The 22234-nt window shown below is 44.5% G+C and overlaps 1 protein-coding gene across 1 annotated transcript in view; it reads left to right on the forward strand.

The window, feature by feature from the left end:
• LOC139696900 (serine/arginine repetitive matrix protein 1-like) overlaps positions 1-22234 on the forward strand; it is a 261325-nt gene that overhangs the window by 197500 nt on the left and 41591 nt on the right. The gene's annotated exons all lie outside the window — the stretch shown is intronic.

The following is a 22234-nucleotide window of genomic DNA, read 5'->3' on the forward strand; positions in this document are numbered from 1 at the left end:
TTTCCAATTTCGGTCCCAAAGAAGGTCTCTCCCCCAAAGACATATCCATTCTTTCACCACCTAATCCTAAGACTCCCCATTTCTATTTGCTACCCAAAATACACAAAACCAATAACCCGGACGCCCTATTGTCTCCAGCATCAACTCACCCACTGAACGAATCTCCGCATTAATAGACCACCACCTTCAACCAATAGCCACTTCACTCCCTTCTTACATTAAAGACTCGCACCACTTTCTGGAACGTCTACACTCAATCCCAATTCCGCACAACACAACCATTCTCATGGCCACGATAGACGTCACATCTCTGTACACCTCCATTCCCCACATAGAAGGCTTAGAAGCCCTGAAACATTACCTCTACCTACGATCCACACCACACACCCCATCCACAGATTTCCTCCTCGAATTGAGCCAAATCGTTCTTACCAAAAATGCTTTTCAATTCAATGACAAAATATATTTACAAATAAAAGGCACTGCAATGGGCACGCGTATGGCTCCTGCATACGCCAATCTTTTTATGGGTAAACTAGAACACGACTTTCTGCAACAACAAACCCTAAAACCACTTTTCTGGGCCCGCTATATCGATGATATTTTCCTCCTTTGGTCCCACGGACGCGAAACTTTATCCTCTTTCATTTCCTCTCTCAACTCCTCCTCCTCAGTATCATTCACTTCTTCTATATCCGACTCGAATATTACCTTCCTAGATATCGATATTCACCTCCAAAACAATACGTTTCACACTTCAGTCCACATTAAACCAACCAATAAGCAACAATATCTTCATTTCGACAGCTGCCATCCTCACACAAAGCGCTCCATCCCATTCTCACTCTCTATCCGTGGCTTCCGTCTATGCAACAACACCCCCTCCCAACATAAATACTTGGACCAGCTGCATGAATCCCTCAGAAAATGTGGGTACCCTGAAAAACTGCTAAACAGTAAAATCCTCACACCGGCAACCCAATACACTCCCCTCCCCAAACCAAACCGCCCAAAATGCCCTAATCTTATCACCACTTTCTTCCCCGGAACACACAAAATTAAACATCTAATCCGTGACCTCTTCCCAATTATCAATAACACTCAGTCCACATCACTTTTATTCCCACACTGTCCCTCTGTTTCGTTTAAACGCCCGTCGAACCTGCGAGACATCTTTAAGTCCACAAATCCAACTTCAAGCACCCCCGTCTCTCCCCCGCCCCTATCCGCACCATGCAACCGCCCACGCTGCAAATGCTGTCATCTTTTAAGACACTCCCCCTCACTCAGTACCAACTCCCAACCACTCGCCACCTGTACCTCAAAGAATATTATATATCGCCTCTCCTGTAACTTCTGCCCTGCCTTCTACGTGGGCGAATGCACGACCGCACTTTCCCTCCGCATGAATAACCACCGATATTCCACCAAATCTCCCACCTTTCTTAATTATCCCATCCCTACTCACACCGCTTCCCACAACCAATCTTTTGACGACTGCTTCTCTGTTTCGGTGATTGAAATCCTTCCCAAATCTGCGAGTATAATAGAGGTGAGAACCCGCGAGATGGCGCATATCTGGGTGGCCCAATCATTCAAACCGCCCGGGCTGAACCAAGCCCACTGAATGCATCAATTGGCTGCCTACATATCCCCCCCACCCCCTTGTTCATTTCCTATTGGTCCCTTTACCTCTCTTTCCCCCACCTCTCCCCCGCACATCCTCTCCGCTCTTCCCCGAGAACGCCATTCTGAAGACGACAGCCGTGCTGTCGAAACGTAAAATAACAAATTGTGAGTGTCCTTTCTTTGTGTTTCTATATTCTAAAAATCTACATCTGTGTTTTTATATATTTGTGTGTCGCCGAAGAGCGTTCCAATTCGAAGATATTTTATATATATATATATATATATATATATATATATATATATATATATATATGCTTTCGTAGACGTAACACGGAAGTGCCGAATAGTACAATACATAGTAACACACAATATAGAAACACAAAAAAAGAAGAACACTCACACGTTATTTCTTGATATTTCGACGGAAACAATCCGTCTTCCTCTGAAGATCAAGAAATAACGTGTGGAAGACGCAGTGCGAGGATATGGAAAGTCTCCAGAGGAAGGGCGAAATCGGTGCGCTGTACAGCAAAGTTAAATCGTTATCGGGAAGTAAGAAAGGAAGAGCTATGCTAATAGTTAGAGATAAGCCGGGTAAGGTAATAGTTGACGCAGGAAAGATCCAAGAGAGATGGAAGGAGTATATAGAAGAACTGTATAGTAAAGAACTCAGACCAACACAGTTAGACATTGAAAAAGAAAATGACGTAGAGGAAGACAGCTTAGGTCCAGGCATACTAGACAATGAGATAGAAAGGGCATTAAGGGAGATGAAACTAAATAAGGCCGTGGGGGTAGATAACATTCCCGTGGAACTTTTAAAATGCTTAGGAAAATGTGGGAGGAAGAGGCTATATGGGCTGATCCGTAGCATTTATGAGGAGGGAATCTGGCCGGAAGACTTTGTGAGAGCAGTTTTAGTTCCGATTCCGAAAAAGGTAAAGGCCACGTCATGTGAGGACTATAGGACAATTAGTTTGATATCCCACGCAGCTAAAGTTGTTCTCAGGATCATAAATAAACGGATAGAGAGTAGGGCAAATGATTACTTAGGGGATGATCAGTTTGGGTTTAGGAAGGGGAGAGGTACGCGTGATGCCATTGCAGTAATGAGATTATTAATCGAGAGGATTATAGAACACAACCAGGAGGTGTTTGCCTGTTTCGTAGATTTCGAAAAAGTGTTTGATAGAGTGAATTGGGAAAAACTAATGAGTATATTGCAGAAAATAGGAATATATTGGAGGGAAAGGAGGCTAATCCGCAACCTGTACATGTCTCAGACTGCTCAGGTGCCGTTGGGAAACGGGGAGTCAGGATGGGCAGTGTTAGGAAGGGGTGTAAGGCAGGGTTGCCCATTATCACCGTTGCTGTTCAACCTGTATGCAGAGGAAATGATCAAAGAGGCATGGGAAGAACTCGAGGTAGGAATGAAAGTTGGCGGGGGATTCGTAAAATCAGTTAGGTTTGCTGATGACCAAGCTTTAGTTTGTCAGTCAGCCAAGGGGCTGCAAGCATTGCTGAGTGAATTGGAAATTCAGTGCGACAGGTATGGGATGAGAATCAACATTAATAAAACAAAGGTAATGCGATTTTCTAGAAAGAAAAAGGCTAATCTTAACATTAAAGTAAGAGGGCAAAAACTAGAGCAGGTAGAACAGTTTACGTATCTCGGTAGTGTTTTGGACCAACACGGTCAAAGTAGTAGGGACGTAAGGAGAAGAATTGCGCTAGGCAAAGAGGCTTTCACAAGGAGGAGGGAGTTGATGACGGGGACGTTCAGTAAGGATGTTAAGAAAAGACTCGTAAAAACTTTGATATGGAGCGTAGCTATGTACGGCGCGGAAACGTGGTCATTGAAGCAGGAGGATAGACGTAGACTGGAGGCTTTTGAAATGTGGGTGTGGAGAAGAATGGAAAAGGTGAAATGGACAGAGAAGAAAACAAATGAGGAAGTACTTGGTATGGTGGGCGAAGAGAGGGGTTTGTTGGGAGCAATCCTATGGAGGCAGGAAAAGTGGATGAAGGGGGTGTTGACCGGCAGTGGGATGTTGAAGACTGTGATAGAGGGTAGAATGTATGGAAAAAGAGGAAAGGGAAGGAACAGGATAGGGATGTTGGACGGGATGAAGGGAAGAAGAAAGTACTCAGAGATGAAGAGGGACCTGGTGTAGAGTAGAATTTAGGGTTGTGTTTTGTTAGTAGTCACAAAATATTTGTTTGGTAGTTGTGTACATCGAAAAACCTACCTTAACCGGTAGATTACCTTAAAAAAAAATAAATATATATACTACCTTGATCAAAAATTTCCCGGAATTTATTCAGAAAATTAAAAATACAAGTTTATTCATCTAAATCTATATTGTCCCCTTCAAAGTAATCCCCATCGACTGCAACACACTTATGCCAGCGCTTGATCCAATCCTCGAAACATTTTTTATATTCGGTTTTCGGTATGTCCATCAGTGCTTCCTGCGATTTTTCCATTACTTCCTCTCGGCTGCTAAAACGCGTTCCCCGTAATGGTTTTTTAACTCGATTGAACAGAAAGAAGTCACAGGGAGCCAAATCAGGTGAATTCGGTGGCTGTTGGATGGTATTTGTTGCATTTTTCGTCAAAAAATTACGAATAATGATAGCACTGTGCGACGGTGCGTTATCATGGTGCAAAATCCACGAGTTTTCTGCCCACATTTCTGGTCTCTTTCGGCGAATTGCTTCACGCAAACGTCTCATAACGCCCAAATAATACTCTTTGTTTACTGTCTGGCCTTCTGGCAAAAATTCATGATGCACTACACCGTTGTAATCCATGAAAACCGTCAGCATTGCCTTCTTTTTTGACTGAAAACGACGTGGTTTTTTTGGTCTCGGCTCATTTGGTGAACGCCATTCACTTGCCTGATGTCTGGATTGCGTGTCGTACTCATAAACCCACGTCTCGTCTCCAGTAATGATCCTTTTGATGAATGTGGGATCGGATTCAGCCTCGCAAATCATGTCTTTTGCGACGTCAACACGGTCTCTTTTTTGCATGAAATTGAGGTCTTTTGGCATGCTACACGACGGAAACCCAAATCATTAACCACAATGTCTTGGGCGGATCCATAGGCAATGTTCAAGTCCTCCGCTATTTCTCTGATGGTTAATTTGCGGTTATTGACCAACATTTCTTTTACTTTATCAATTTTTTCACCGACTTTCGATGTCGATGGTCTGCCACTGCGTTCATCATCTTCGATTGACTCACGACCACTTCTGAACCGCTCGTGCCACTGGTAAACGACCGTTTTTTTTAGAGAATCGTTGCCGAAACACTTTTCCAACATTTCCAACGTCCGTGCCAATTCCAATTCTCGTGGACGGACCCCCGTTACTCCGGTCGGGGCTCCACTGTGTTGCCTTTCCAGCCGCCTAGGCTTCTAAGGCAGGGCGTCGTCTTCTGCGTTGTCACGGCGTTCTGGCGATCCCTGCTACTGAAGCCTAGGCCTCTTCTTCGCTGGGAGGGCATCTTGGCGATCCATGCTCGCAATGGGGCGCTTATAGCGGTCCCACGTTGAAACCTGGATCTCTCCGAGGCGTCGGATGGTGGCGACGTCTGAATCCGCAGCCCTCTCGAAGAATCTTCGAGACAGCTCCGGAAGAAGGACGTTCAGAGGTTCCATGTTCCCGTCCTGGTGCATCTCTTCCACGCGGGCGTAGCGCCCGCATCCCAAGATGCACCGTAGTGCAGAGTTCTGCACCACTTGGATGAGAGCGAGGGTAGACTTCGGCACTCCTGACCATACCGGCGCTCCGTACGTGATGACAGGCAACACGCACGCTCGGTACAGTCGACGCTTCGTTTCCGAGCTCAGGACCCCCGACGAATAATCGGCCGAAGCCGGTTAAGCGCCGCGAAGGCCTTCCCTCGGACACGTCGCGCTTGGGCGTTCCAAAGGAGTTTCCGGTCCATCAGCACTCCGAGGTAGAGAACCTCGGATTCCCACGGAAGGGTGACTCCATTCACCGACAGCTCCTCTTCTGTCGGCGCTCCTCTGCCGGTATGGAAGACGATTGCCTTCGTTTTCCCGGCATTGACTGCAAACCGCCAGCGACGATACCACGAAAGTAGCTCGTCGACGACGATCTGCAGCCTCTCCACGGCGAAAGATATTCGCCGGGAGCTGCACAGGAGCGCCGCGTCGTCCGCGTATAGTGACAGGACCTCGTGCCTCCCATGACTCCTGGGAATGTCATGGGAGAAGATGTTGAATAATACTGGCCCGAGAACCGAACCCTGGGGGACACCAGCGGAGATCCGGTGCACCCCAGAGAACGAGTCAGACCAGGAAACGACGAAGGTCCTGTCTCTTAGGTAGGAGCGGATCACCTCGATGATCCACGTCGGGAAGTGGAGTCTCCGCATCTTCAACAGCAGTGCCTGGTGCCAGACGCGGTCAAACGCCTTGCTGACGTCGAAAAATGCGCCTGCCACCGACATCTTCCTGTTGAAGGCGTCCGTGATGAATTCCGTGGTTCTCACCAGCTGATGGACCGTGGAATGCCGCTCGCGGAAGCCGAACTGCTCATCCGGGAGGATGTCAGCCTCTCGGACGAAACCTACTATCGGCTCCAGCAGAAGTCTCTCGTACATCTTCCCGAATCCGTCGAGTAGAGAAATGGGCCGGAAGTCTCCGGGTCCCACCTCCGTCCTCGACGTCTTCGGGAGACATATGATCCTCGCTCTCTTCCAAGTGGTCGGGAAATAGGAAATCCTGACGCAGCCGTTGTAGATGCTGGTCAGGTACGCCACCGCTGCATTCGGAAGTTCCCGGATGACGATATTGGGTATATCGTCATTTCCCGGGGCTTTCCTCTTGCGTAAGCAGCGTATCGTGCCCAGAACGTCCTCCTTCCGGAACTGGGGAGCAGCCTTAGCATCTTCAGGGGCAGCATTCACCGCTTCCTCCGACACCGCGATCTCCTCCTCGATGGCCGCCGAATCCGCGTTCCCGGGGTTAGGACTGAAGGTGCCCTCGAGATAGGTCGCAAGCATTTCTGCCTTCGCCCCGGGAGATGTCGCCACCTCATCACCGCAGAATACGATGGGGTCCAGTCGCTGGCTTCCTCGCAGCTTCCTGCAGATCTTCCAGATCTCTTCCATGTCCTCCGCGCCATCCTCCCGCAAGAGATCTTCCCGTAGGTGCGCCTCCCAGTTGTCCGAGCGGACTTCCTGGAGGGCGCAGCGGACTTCCCGGTCAAGCGCATGTAGCTGCTGCCGAAGGTCGTCGGTCCTGTACCGCTGCCAGCGCCTGCGGAGAACGTCCGTGCGCCACTAAATCCGCCACTAAATCCGTTTTTTACGCAAAATTTAATACAAGTTCGTTGTTGCAAATTTAAATCCATTTCTGAAATTGTAAAAAATCGCCAACACACACAGAGATAGATGTACTCTTGGCTACGTAACTTTTGCAAATGTCAAGTTATGACACTAAGATTTAAAGGGAATATCAACAACAGATGTACCAATTTAACAAAAAAAACAGAACTCAAATCGGAACGATGGGAGCGCCACACTGTGGTTATTCCGGGAACTTTTTGATCAAGGTAGTATATATATACATATGCTTTCGTAGACGTAACACGGAAGTGCCGAATAGTACAATACACAGTAACACACAATATAGAAACACAAAAAAGAAGAACACTGAAGTTATTTCTTAATATTTCGACGGAAACAATCCGTCTTCATCTGAAGATAGAGAAGTAATCATTATAGGATAATCAATCAGATAGGCGTTTTAGTTTTCTCGTCGTTTCTTGCTATATTTATCCACGTCTTTTCAGTGATGTCCCTTAATCACATTTCTGCATTTTGGGGGAATAGGAAAGAGTCGCAGGGGGCGAGATCTGGCGAATAAGGAGGATGACCAAGGATCAAAGCGATGGAATTTTTTGCCATAAACTGGCGAGCAATCAATGTTGAATGTGCAGGTGCTTTGACATGGTGAAGGATCCATCCATCGTGTTCGGTTAGAATAGTGTGCGCTGTTGATTTTCGTAAATTCAGTTCATCAGCTGGTATCATTCGGACGGTTATCCGACCGGTAAGGAGACAAGGGACCGTACACGATCAATGTAGTCATCTACACAGGTGGCTGAAGGTCTTCTGGCCCGGCTCGTACGTATGTTGTAATAAACGTCTTGGAAATGGTTGATAAATCTGAAGCGATTGCTTCCTTAAAGAGCATTTGCGCTACGTGTGATCTGCTTTGCGGGGTAATTAATGTTCTGTCATATTTTAACTGCGAAATATTTTATCTGCGCCCCCTCCCCCCGCAAGGGAACGTAATGAAATGGCACTCGCCCCGTCCCCGTCCGACGTAGACAGAGATGGCGATCGATGCGCCCTTGATGGGAGTCATTGGGCGGTAGTGGTTGCGAACTACTCAGAAACAGTCATTTTGGAAGGTTATGCCCCTGGCCTTCCAACCTGCGATGTTGCACCTCAGGTGGTGTTTGATGGTACATATATGTGACGCGTAGGGTAGGAAAGATGGTGGATGGAGCATTTAAACATTTAATTTTACATTGACATTGAACATTTCAAAGTTTATGGTAATTACATAATAATATCTTTAAAAATATTTAATTTCATTTTCATGATATGCCTCAGTACTTAGGTTTTCTCCCATCGATATCTTTCGTAATTCTAAATATTCGCTTAACCCTACATTACTTGTGCAATGGATATGATATTAATTTAGAAAAGCACTGCGTGTCCATCTCTCACACGCTTGTTCACAAAGGCATCGCAAAATCCAATGGCAGTACCTTCTGGTCCAAGAGTGTCGTCGAAATGGTGCCCTCGCATGCTGAAGGTGTATTGCCTCGTCTATCAGATGGAATACAGTGGCCTCCTTGTGGCTCGTATGACCCTAATGGCATAATAGTTAACCGAAGGGTAATTAGGATTCCACGCGTCTAATCCTCTCTCACTTCAATTTCTCCTCACCATTAAAATACTGTCCAGCTGTTAACTTCCCTGTTTTGTCTCAAATGCCTTCAATTGCTCGGCGGCCAATCGCCTCCCCGTCTGCCCCCCTGCACCCCTATCGATTCCGGGTGCTTGCCTCCACAAAAAAGAGAGATACCAATGGTGGCCACCGTCCCGGGGGCTAATTCAAAGCGCATTCCCCAGGGCCTCTCTCTATCTCTCTCTCTCAAGGAACGGAGTCGAAAAGTTGGTCGCGTCGGTCCGAAAGAATCAATTGTTCGGAATAATTACACTTAAGCATTGGCCGAGAAATTTGACCGACCGCTTCAGTTGCTTATAATTATGAATTGATCATGTAATTTGGCTAAAAGGTTCCGTTTTGATGGCACTTCCGGCATTAAATTTTCAATATGTTTTAATTATTCCAATTAAATTCCCTTTAAATTATCCGTGGTCCAAAGAACCAGAGGGAACAGTTCAAATTCCTTGTCTCTCATGAATGAATGGCTGCATGAACGTATTTCCAATGCTCTCGCTGACTGTTTATCGCCGCAGGAATAGTAATAGCTTCGCATTTCGGAATAATGTGAGAAAATTGAATTTCTATGGTGTGAACTTATTGATAGAGATGCGTTTCTTGCGAAGGCTTCCTAGCTAAAAATGAAAAAAATCAAGCGTGTCGGTCGGAATAAAGTGAGGGAAGAATGCGGAACTGAAAAAGGATTGATGGTGGTTTGAAGGGTGTCATTCTGGTTCTTGCGAGGTGAAGGTCGGAAGTGAAGGTGTCGTGATTAGTTTATGTGTCCATCCAAATGCGACCGCTTGACCGGCAATGTAACGCAGTGAATATATGTTGTACAAGCATTCTCGGTACGGCGACCAGTGATCTTTCAGGAAGTGATCCATTTTCCAGCATCAGTGCCCTTGATCCTGTCTCTTGTCAGTCCTAGGGAGTGGAATCTGCAGCGTATTGTTGGATTGGCGCTTCTGGTGTTCTGTTTATTTGTGGTCAGTTGTTGCAGGGCTTCCACTCGTGTGGAAAATCTTGATAACCAGAAATGGTACTCAGGAAAATGTCACTGGAAAAAATACTTTAGTGATTCTTTCCCTTCTACCTCGTCTTACGGGAAAAGGTGAATTTTGGTTTAGAAAACCTGGAATGCTAGGAGAAAGTTGGAAAGCACTGCTTCGTGGCAGACCCAATTATGGTTGTCGGTCACGGTGTGATCGGCTGTTGCGAGAAGTGCGCTCTGGGGAGTTAGGCAACCAAAAATGGAAAAACACATTGGCAATGCGCGGGTGGCGTAACTCGTAGGATACATACTTACCCACTTACGCACTCGGATGCTCTTCAGATATATTTGTTTCATATCCCTCTTTTATTCCGCTATCCAGAATATTACTGAAGTTTTACAAATGCGAAATTCTCCGAAAAAAATTCACTGCCTTTTCATTAACCAAGTTATGTTATAGGGTATTTTTCAATTGACGGTCGCAACAAGTTGGTAAAATATGATAATCGAGGGCCGGCTGAGTTAAATTGATATTGAAATCCAATGGGTTGCCATGGTATTTGAACTACAGAGTATGGAATCATTAATTTGAACCTTTGCACTCATTAAAAGTACTCTTGACTCGGTTTATTCATATGAAATTTGAAATAAATGAATCTGCACAAACCCGACACGTCTATCCATTTGTGGGTGGCTCTGAAAAAATCACGATTTAAATTATTTTAGGTCAATCTGATCTGTACATCAATTTGTTCGGAATATTCGTACTGTAGCCGGTGGGAAGTCTGCTTGCTGTCATTTTCCTCGCTGTGCGCCACATGCAATTGAGGTCTTCTAGAACGCAGGGCACACCGGAGAGATGTGGCGACGAAAATAATATTCGCTCATTTCCTTACAAACACAAAAATTGCCCACAGCTTGTTTATTCGTTGTGTAACGGAAAACTGTGTTCGTTTTCTTATCCTATTTCACGAGAAACGTTAGTTTTTCACCTGTTTATAGCATTAAAATTGTAAAATAGGTAACCCCTTATAATAATGTCATTGTGAAAGGTTACTATGTTTCATTGTACATTTATCGAATCAGAATTAGGTGGCGTGGCTAAATGGAAACAAAAAGTGTGTCATGAGAGAGGGTAGAAGGTAGGTGCGAGAACGAACGGAGAATTCGGAAGTGGATATTCTGAGTGCTGCAGGGGGAGAATCCCTAGGGTGAGCGGGAGGAGGGGTTGGGCGAGATAGATGGAGGGGATGGGAGGCGTGAGGAAATTCATGATTATGATTGTTTAGGGGTATTTAGGGCCATTGCTAGACGGGGAATAGCAACAATGCTCGGTCCTTGGGTCCATGGGAATCCTACCATTAAGGGTAGACCAATGACACGTATCAGTAGCATAAAATAAGACACGTCTGACTCACGTCGCGTCAATTTTTTATGCATTCGTTTTGATTGATTGGGTGATTTTTTTACCCACGTCCCCCGAGCTCTAAAAGTGATTTGGAGACTGCGGAAGTGGAGATCCCTTAGCCTACTTTAAATGCAAAGCCATCTCTTACCCCATGCACGTCGATTCCCTTCCGTGTTTCCCCGGAGAGACAGCGCATCCGTTTGCCTCCTCGACGCTGGAAGACTTGTGGGTGGTAAATTAATCGCGCCTCTGATCTCGTTTGCGACGTGTACTAAAAAGAAAAAATATGATCTTGGCCCACTGTGCGGGTTGGATTCGACGGGAAGGGATAAATCGGCAAATGACATACACATAAAAAGAACACCCACACGTTATTTCTTAATGATTTCGACGGAATTTGGCTCCATCTTCCTCAGAAGAAACAGTCAGTAGTACTGTTTCTTCTGATATATATAATGGAAGAATGTAAATACAGAATTAGGCAAAATGAACTACAAAGAATTAAAAAATAAATTGAGGCGGGCAACAAATAAAGCAAGAAAAGCATGGTGGAAGACGCAGTGCGAGGATATGGAAAGTCTCCAGAGGAAGGGTGAAATTGGTGCGCTGTACAGCAAAGTTAAATCTTTATCGGGAAGTAAGAAAGGTAGACCAACGATAGCAGTTAGAGATAAGGCGGGTAAGGTAATAGTTGACGCAGGGAAGATCCAAGAGAGATGGAAGGAATATATAGAAGAACTGTATAGTAAAGAGCTTAGACCAACAAAGTTAGACATAGAAAAGGAACATGACGAAGGGGAAGATAGCTTAGGTCCAGGCATACTAGACAATGAGGTAGAAAGGGCATTAAGGGAGATGGAACTAAATAAGGCCGTGGGGGTGGATAACATTCCCGCGGAACTTTTAAAAGGCTTAGGAAAATGTGGGAGGAAGAGGCTATATGGGCTGATCCGTAGTATTAATGAGGAATGAATCTGGCCGGAAGACTTTGTGAGATCAGTTTTAGTTCCTATTCCGAAAAAGGTAAAGCCTACATCATGTGAGGACTACAGGACGATAAGTTTGATATCCCACGCAGCTAAAGTTGTTCTCAGGATCATAAACAAAAGGATAGAGAGTAGGGCAAATGTTCACTTTGGGGATGATCAGTTTGGGTTTAGAAAGGGGAGAGTTACGCGTGATGCCATTGCAGTAATGAGATTATTAATCGAGAGGAATATAGAGCACAACCAGGAGGTATTTGCCTGTTTCGTAGATTTCGAAAAAACGTTTGATAGAGTGAATTGGGAAAAACTAATGGAAACTAATTGCAAAAAATATTCCGTTATCTACGCGATTGTTTTCCCCCGCATTTTGATTAGTTTTCAATGGCGAATAGAATTCACAGATTAGCAAATGATTATGCTCCGTATTTAAGCATTGACTATTGATTCCTTCGGCATTACAGGGTGATGTTTTCCCATGCATTAAATACTTTCGTTTTAAGCACCCCACATTTTCATTAATTTGTCGATCATACCTGTTATTCCGAGCGAGGTCATTCCGCAAATCTCTTGTTTCTTGATGAACACCTGTTTTTTTCCTTATTTTATAAATCTCAAAATGTGTATAATTTTTTTGAATATTTTCTCTTTTTCTTTTCCATATGCAAAATGTTTGTCTCGGTATGGCATGCTCGGGTTTTATTTAATTATTCATCTAAGTTAACATATCTTTATAAATAGCGATGCACCCGTTGTTTGCTGAAATTACGCATTATGAATGCGAATTTGAAATGTTTAGATGATTTTTAAGAAAGCGTTCGATAATCTTACAAATCGACTTTTAAGCTTTGAGAAAAGGGTCCCCAATTGCATTTATTATTTTAATGGCATTGCCTTTTCTTTGCTGTCTTCGGAATCTGATGGGTGTCACTTTTCGGTGTGGGGCATTGTTTCGCAGTCAGGGTGGGGGGGGGCGAGGAGGGCTTGCGGGCATCTCTCTCCCCTCCTCTCTCCCTTCCTCTCCCTTCCTCTCCCCCCTCCTCTCTCCCTTCCTCTCCCCCCTCCTCTCTCCCTTCCTCTCTCCCCTCCTCTCTCCCTTCCTCTCCCCCGAGATCTGGCAGCGCACCTCCACACCAAGATTTTCTCGATCGACTGTCGTCTCAGGCCTCGTCCCTCCTATATATCCATCCGACCGCCGAATCGGCGGCCGATCTGGCATAGGGAGGAAGGACGGTCCGAGATGGACGGTCGGCCGGATTCTCGGCGGTGGAGATGTACTGCCAGGTCACAACTTGTGACTGTTCTTTTATTGTCTGTACATACAAATGCTTCAGTTCAGCATTATTAAATAATACACCTTTACCTTTTAACATTGAGAATAATACATTGGCATTATCAGTGTACATGTTAATATTACAAAATTTGGGACAAATTTGAAGAGCATGAGTGAGTCCCATCAAGGCAGCATACCCCTCTGCTTCTAAAATGTTCATCTCGTTGTCGAAGGCCCATATTTCCGTCACCTGGAGTTCTGGTATTGTCCAGGCTGCCTGGAAGGGCGTAGCGTCGGTATACACATCTACTTGTATGCTAAAGTTATTAAAGTAACGCTTCTTTGCCCACACTCCCGCCTCCCATAATTCGTTGGCCCATTTCATTTGTCTGCGGGCGAGGTCTGACATGAGGAAGTATGGGAGGCGGAGTATATACGCACACCATGCGACGAAACCCAAGGCTTTAGGGAAGTCTTTGCGCCGTAGTCGAGGGATGATATCCAAAATATACCGTGTACGTGACAGACTCCCTTTTGTGAGTGATAGCTGTCTCTCTTCCGTACATATGTTCACTCCTAAGTACTTTAGGCGCGTTGTTGGTCTTAAAACACTCTTACCAATATTTAGTGAGATGCCTAACTCCTCCGTTAGGAACTTTATGATGTCGTTCACTGGTTGTGGGGTATTGGGATCGAAGATGAACAACCAATCATCCAAGTAGGCGATCATAGGCACACGAAATTTGCGGTAAATTTCTTGTGCCACCGCCCGCGCCCATCGCTGCATAATTGCCGGTGCCAGGGCGTGACCCATGGGCAGCCGAGTCCATTGAAAATATTCGCTGTTAACGAATATGCCGTAGAAATGCCTGTGGGAAGGATGTATCGGTATTTGCCAAAACGCATCCGTGAGGTCCAGTTTGATAAGGAGGGAGCCTTCTGGGATCGTTTCAAGTGCCTTGGCGGCGTCCTTGAGCGTGAATTTTGGTTTATTATAAAACTTTGTCCAATCGGACAGATCCTGAATAATTCGAATACCTCCTGATGCCTTAGGAATCGCGATCAGGGGAAAAGCGCAGGAAGGCCTGGCCATCGCCAGCACACCTCGTTGAACCAAGTTATTTACCCAATGTAAGATCTCGGGAGTTACCCGAGTTGGTTTAAAAATGTATGGTGCCGCTGTGGGCTTTGCGAGGTTGGCTCCCTCTGCAAAGAGCTGTCTCACCGATGCATTTTGGTACGGGTATTTCGAGGCTGTGGGAAATATCGGTATTTCTACGTCCTCGTCTGCCTCATGAACTTGGATGTTAGGTTGCTCGGGTTCCTCGGGCGCGGGGGAAGCGGCCCGTGGAAGTAGGCGCTCAGGATTCGTAACTTCGTCTATGATATTCACAATGTTAGATACCGCGTCTATTCCGTCGAATTGACTGTCGTCACTATTATACAATTCACTGTCACTGGTTGGCGGGTCTATTTCATGGTCATCCATTTCGGCACTGGTTCCACTTTCACTACCACTTTCACTACCACTTGCCTGCAAATCCTCGGCATAATCCGGCTCCGCAGATCCCTCTATGAGGAGTAGCTCTTCAAAGAGGAGATCGGTCAGGGTGTCCTCCGGCTGCGCGTCCTCCTGCGTCGAATTTCTCGGATTTGATGTAGTTGGCTGCTCAGGAGGGCGTAGCGGCGGAGATGTCCCCCTGGGTATCCCGGTGCCGATTCTAGAAGCGTGGTCAATTGGCCCTCAGGAGTACGAGACCCTCCCCATCCCCGTCTATATCCATCGCGAACTAGTGAAATTCTCGCCCAATCGTGGACCCATGTGAAACGCGTCCCGGGAGAGCACCCGAAGTGACCGCTGGCTAGCTCCTCGTCGCCCCGGACCTGTTGCGTCGTCCGAGGCGCTCCCCATGGGTCGGCGAGGTGAAATTGTATGGAACAGGACGCAGTATCCTTTGATCGGGTCTGCTTCCATTGGAGTCCTTTCCGCCCGAGGCCTGGGTGGCGACGACTTCAACTTGGAATCTTATCGCCAGCACTGCAAGTTCCGGCCCGTGTTTTTTCACTCACATTCATGGTCAAAGGAGTATAGGGGTGCGGGAAGAAGACTTGTGTGAAGCAAGAAAACTTTTACGAAGACAGAAGAGACGACGCCGAGGACATTGAGTATCGATGTGAAGAAACGATAAATGAAAACTCTGATATGGAAAATGGGGATGAAAATATGAACGTTGATGCATATTTTATATGTTTATACACGGTTTAATAAAATGTGTCGGGAAAATTTTCAGAAAAATAGATTTATTTCAGATACTGCTACAATTATGCAGGTAGGAGTTTTAGTGAGGTGTGTGAGTATAAAAATGGAGGAAGTTGAAAGAGAAGGATGTACAATGTATGGTGTGGAGTCCCGGAGAGAAGGTTTTGGTAGAAATCCAAAGGAAACAAGAAAAGTGGTCACAGGGCATTTTAATTTGCTATTGGTCGTTGAAGACTGGTAAAAATTTAAGAACGTTGCTGGGAAGGTGGATTAAGTACGATATAGGGAGAGAAAGGTTTGACATGTTGGATGGGATTTAGCGCGGGAGAATGTATGCGGACTTAAAAACTTTGAGTGTGAAGTGTGTTATGATGTGTCTCGTGCTATGTTTAGACGTGTTGCCAAGTATGTGTCGGCCCAAATCCTGACTTGGTCGGTAACGTTCCATAATAAGTAAAGATATGTGTGTGTCTATGTATATATATATATATATATATATATATATATATATATATATATATATATACATAGACACACATATATATATATATATATATATATATATATATATATAAATAAACCATAAGCACAGTCAATCGCGTACCTTGAACTTCAGGCACTAAGACGAAGTGATTTCAACCCAACACTTGCGGCATTCCGGGTCGTGTGTAAGAACCAACGTTTTCAAATTTTGATTGCCTAACCGTTCTCGTAACCGGTGGATTGAATTCCCAGTGCGTGTGTATATTTATGCATGTGGTTGTGTATATATGTATTTAAATATGTGTGTGTGTGTATATATATATATATATATATATATATATATATATATATATATATATATATATATATATACATGAAAATTGGTCATCGTTATGTGATACAATACTTTTATTTGAAAGGCCGCAGCCGAACAAAGCTGAGCTGGATTCTACTCTGGGTGAGTCTGCTCGTTAGTTTACCGCAGTAAAATATTGGGTAGCAGAGTGTAAACGAGACAGTACGAGCCGTCAAGACGAGCATCGCATTTTTCGACGAAATTAGGTTACGGCTCCAGAAATCCACTAAGTGATATTTGATGATCGTCGACTGAAAGTAAACGAGCTAGCCGATGTAGTAGGTATTTTAAAAAGTGCGGTAGATCGCATATCTACTGATAATTTGGACGTGAGAAAGCTGTGTGCAAGATGGGTGCCGCTTTTTCTCAAACTCACGTTTCAATTGGGTGTTCAGCTAGGTTTCACAGCAACGAAGCAGGCAGCATTTTTGCGCAGTTTCATAACCATGGCTGAAACATGGGTCCATTACTTCACACCAGAGACGAAAGAACAATAAAAACAATGGATTCAATGGGGAGAACCGGCTCCGAAGAAGGCGAAGACCGTTTCATCTGCAGGCAATGTCATGGCGTCGGGGTTTTGGGATGTGCGTAGGATAATTTTCATTGACTATCTTGAAAAACGAAAAACTATCAACGGCGAGCATAATGCCAGCTTACTGCAACGTTTGAGCGAAGAAATCAAGCACTAGGAGCCGCATTTGGCTCAGAAGAAGAAAGTGCCGTTTCATCAAGACAATGCACCAGCTCACAAATCGGTTATTGCAATTGCAAAAATTCATGAATTAAAGTTTGAATTGCTCGTACCCCATGCACCCTATTCGCCAGATTTAGCCCCCTCGGATTATTTTCTGCTCGCAAACTTGAAAACATGACTCGGCGTTCAAAGATTTTCCAACCGTGAAGAAGTGATGTCGATTGCAGTTGATGGCTATTTTGAGGAGCAAGACAGTTATTATTATAAAAAGCGTATCGAAATTATTGAACCTCGCCGGGAAAAGTGTATAGAGCTGAAAGGAGATTGTATTGAAAAATAATTACATTTTCTTCCAAAATTTTAGCTTCGCGTAAATAAAAGTATGGTGGGAAATGGTTTTCATATTTGAAGTCCCTCTGCGGCACTCGCCGATGTCCGGATAAATCCTCCCACCCTTAATCTCCTCGCCATGTGGTCATTCCTCACAAAACAACAAATACACTAATACGTTGCTCCTGAAACTCCAGAATAATAAAGCATTGGTAGGAATGGCTGCTCAGAAATCCGTTTTTTTTAATTTAGCCGATCTGGCATCGCTGCTATGCGCTATTGCCAGGTGTGTTCTCTAGCGAACGAAACATGAGTCCATAATGTGCGCTTGTGAGTAATGCTGGTAATATTTAAGAGCAGCAGACAAATTCCAGCTTACAGTAGCGATAGTTTGATTGATGGGGAGTCGTGGCGCCGCGGCCGGCGTGCGCTGCAGCGCGGGCGCCGGCCGATGTGACTTGCTGGCGAGGATTAATCCTGGACGAGTTCTGGGATCGATAAAATGTCTGCTCAAATGACCGAACCAAGCATGGAAATCCCCACTGCTGTCGCTCTCTCTTTCAAATACTCGCGATCATTCCGAAGATATTTTCACAGGAGATATCTAAGTCCCTAGCTCTGAACTAGTACCTTGAAAATTAATTATTCAGTGAAACAAAAACAGAGACGAAAACTCATCAATTTTCCGCTTAAAGATTTATTATCAATAAGTTTCGGTGTACTACATCATTTTATATACGTACGTAAATTGAAGGAAGTCTCAGTGATGTGAATAATGATTTAATCGGAGAAGTTAAGACAACGCTAGCGTGCAAAAACACAGAGAAACACGTACATATGTGTGTGTGTGTGTATGTATATATATATATATATATATATATATATATATATATATATATATATATAACGATCTAGCGAACGATATAGGTCTCTCTTGAAGAAGGCCTCTGAGAGGGCCGAAAGCTCGAACAATTTACCGTGTGAGTGTTCTATTAAATGTGTCTATTCTTTTCTATTTGTGTTATATTGTCAACCCATTATATATATATATATATGTATATATATATATATATGTATATATATATGTATATATATATGTATATATATATGTGTATATATATATGTGTATATATATATGTGTATATATATATGTATATATATATATATGTGTATATATATATATGAGAGAGACAAGGGAGGTGGGTCCCCACATGTTGGTTGGGCTTGAGAGAGAGAGGTGAGTAACCGAAGTTATTAAGGATGGGGAAAACTTAGGTAAAGGTAGCCTCTGTTAGATATCTACGGAAATAATGCATACGAGTGCATTGTTGCGTGATCTTCTAATATATTAATTAAATTGTCTTTAATTAGGGTTTGAATTACGATCGTTCAACGGGGACTGTCCTTTAAAAGGGTCCGACAATATTTGCGTCGATCGCACTCAATGAATTTCGCTAAGGTAGGCGTAGAAATGTTGCAACAAGTGTTACTCCGACTACAGGTCGTAGAATAGACTGCAAGACTGCGATTCGAAACGGAAAAATTCAACAGTTCAGGGAGATCTCATGCATTTTTTTTGCTTCGAGACTGAAGTAAATCAGTGGCGAGCGTTGCCCGCGGAAGGTAGGTTGGGGGTTTTGGGGGAGGTCGGGGGTTGCGGCGGGCAGGGCCGGCGAGGAATGTGGGGCACGCGTCGTCGAGAGTGAGTGTCTCTGGGTGTCGTCTCCCGATCTCGTGTCTGTGTGTGTGCGCGCGCCTCGCCCTCGCTCCTTCCGCATGTGAGAGTGCTATCTTTTTGTCATCTTTCCCTTCTTTGTACGGGAAGGAAGTGTTTGCGTGGTCGAGGACGCCTCTTTTTGTCCAACCCATCTTTCGGGGGCATTGACACCGTCTCGCGACGCCCCCCCTCCCGCCCTCCCTCCTCATCGCCTTCGCTTGTTTATACTTCCGCAGTTCGTCAGTCTTTTGTTTTTCTCTAATCCTCCCGCCTCTACGTTTCGCTCCTTTCGTCGCCAATTCGTTAAAGCGGACGGGTCCGTCGGCCTCGGAGGTTGGATTAAGGGGCCCCGCTTCGATCTCATTTCGCTCCAAATGAACGGTGGGATGAGTGAACGCGGAGGGAGTCTTTGCTTTGTTTTTTTAAACGAACAAAAATGAAGCGACTTCATTCTCCTCGACAATTCCGGGGCGTCGATCACGTGGGCCCTTTCTTCTCGAAGGGTGAGCCGGTTTGCGATGCCACCCAAGCCGGAAGTTATTGTACGAAGAACCATTCTCTTGGAAATGGAAGCGTCCGAAGTTTCTTAATCTTGCTCAATCGATAGATTTTTTCGGATTTGAGTTTTTCCAAATTGTAATGTGTGATTAGATTCAAATATTCAAGTTAACGATTTTTTTTCCACCCCGACCCAGTGTTGCACATTTCTCCATTCCGAGAGCAAGGAGTCGAGGAAATATTGGAATTACTTTTCTTTTGAATCAACTATCTCCTTCAATCGAAATTGAGAAAGATTTTTCAGTGTGGATTTTATTGTAGACGAATCTTCTGCCGGGTGGATTTTTTTTCAGCGGCAGTTAATTTAGATGTATTGTGAAGGAATAACAAGACAAACTTTTTAAAATCCCCAAACATTTGTATTAATGCGCTGCAATCGGTTTCATCACACGGGTGTCATCTCTTCAGGCCCTGAGGATGTCACCTATGAGATGAAACCGATGGCAAGGTATTAATAATATTGTTGTGAATTTACAGTTTGTCTTATTCCTCAAGATGAAACGTTGAGCCCGTTACCATTGAAATGCATTGTGAATCTTATCGTATCGTAAATACCACTAATGGCAGATTCAAAGAACAATGTTTGAAGATAATTTGCCTCATTATGCTTGTCTTTTTCATTGTCCAGTAATTGAGTGCTTTCTTCTTCCCAACGCGATTTGCGAAATCAACATTTGTTGAATCCATACAAGACGGCCATGTGGAGGATAGTTTCCTATTCTCGTATAATTTGAGCAAATTATGAACCCGGGAGGGAAGATAAATTCTTCACTTTTTCAGTAAACATTTACTGAATTGGCAGTAAGGTTATTTTCAACATTTGCCCAGTCGGGAAGTGTCTTCAGCCCGAATCGCTAAGCAAAGTTAGCGTGTCCATTCAGCGACTGTACGACGTAATTAAAGCTTTGGAGCGTGTTCCTTCATTTTCCCCGGATATTATTTTGAGAAATGGAAATGCGTGAATGGCCTTTTTGAGACCATTCTTCAATAAAAAAACAATAAACACAGTAATCAACCCGAAGGTCTGTTTAGTAGGTGATGGTAGAGATCACCCAGTACTAAGCCCTACACGGCGTGTGAAATTCACACATCAGGGTAGGGGGGCCAGTTCCTTTATCTGTGCCGGTTATGGTTTCCAAGGAAGACCTGATACCCGAAAAATCACATAGCTTGGGGGGAGCTGCAGGTGCCCAGAGTGCCTTGCCCGGGAATCGAACCCGGGACCCTCCGGTCACTAGTCCAACCCTCTACCCCCTGGACTACCGCGACCCACCATTATTAAATATGTGTTCGTAATTTGTTAAAAATTCTTTAGTAACTCACATTTAAATGATAGTGATCCCGGAAAATGTAGTATTCAGTGTACGTTCAGTAATGTGGATAGAGTAATTGATCGTAGCTCAAAGTTTTACAAAAATTGAGTGTGGAGTGAAAAGGAAAAAGTAAAATTGACGGAAAGGAATATAGACGTAGTGCAATACTTCCTTAAGGAGGAAATAGGTGAGAAATTGAAATGAGCTAAGAGAAATGGATTCCGGGCATTTTGATTAGAAAACGAGACCGAAGATAATGTTGTCGAAGAGGCGAATGTGTTGAATGAGCAATGTAGAGGAAGGGAAGAATCATGGCCGGCGGAATGGCGGGAGGAAGAAAGTTTTGACAAAGGTTCACTCAAATTGTTCATGAGGTGCCACGTGGTGTTGTGAGAGGCTATGCGTAGAAATAGCGGCGGTTAGTCTGTTTTTCAATCCAAAACCTGCTGTGACATGTACTTCACTAATAACAATGATAATAAATTCGTGTCAGTTTATGATTTATTTACAAATTCTAATTGCTTTTAGAGATATACATTGCTAGCAAATACAGTGCGACCAGTGATTTGGAAAGTGTAGTTGATACGTTACATTCATGACTTATGTGTGACGTCACGCATCGAAGGTATTCTACCCTTTTAAAGGCTCGTGTTTGCACGGCTGCAATCCGATACGTTTCGAGAGACCTGCCTCCATTGCCATGCAGTTCCTTCCTCGCCCCCACTTGCCCCACGTTTCCCCTTCGCCCCCTCCCTTGGATACGCTCATCCCACTCCTCCGCCCCTTCCTCTGCCTCTTTCCAATTGCCCTCATTACTCCCTCAATCTGATACATACTCCTCTCCCCGTCCATCTCATCCTTATATCTCGGAAGATTCCAACCTGCACTCATCCTCTTGCCTTCAATGACTGGTTTCCGATCCGTCCTGATACCAAACTGCCATTCACATTCAAACATTCAACGATGCTTTTTTCCTTATTTCAAATTCTTCTTTCGCCACCGCTATCCTTCTGCCGTAATACTTCACCCATTTTCGTCTAAAATACTGCTCATGCACTTCAATTGTTCAATCTTCTCCAGTTTATTCCCACCCACTTACAAGTTTAATACATCTTTCCGGCTTCTTGAAAATCTCATCGCATGCATGTTGTTAATCGTACGTATTATAATTTTGTCATTTAAAACCTCTGATCGTTCTCAAGAGTGCTGTTGAACGCAGCGTCGTGTGACAGGGCT

Source organism: Hetaerina americana, unplaced genomic scaffold (genome assembly GCF_022747635.1).
Source record: "Hetaerina americana unplaced genomic scaffold, ioHetAmer1.1.p SCAF_7, whole genome shotgun sequence".
NCBI lineage: Eukaryota > Metazoa > Arthropoda > Insecta > Odonata > Calopterygidae > Hetaerina > Hetaerina americana.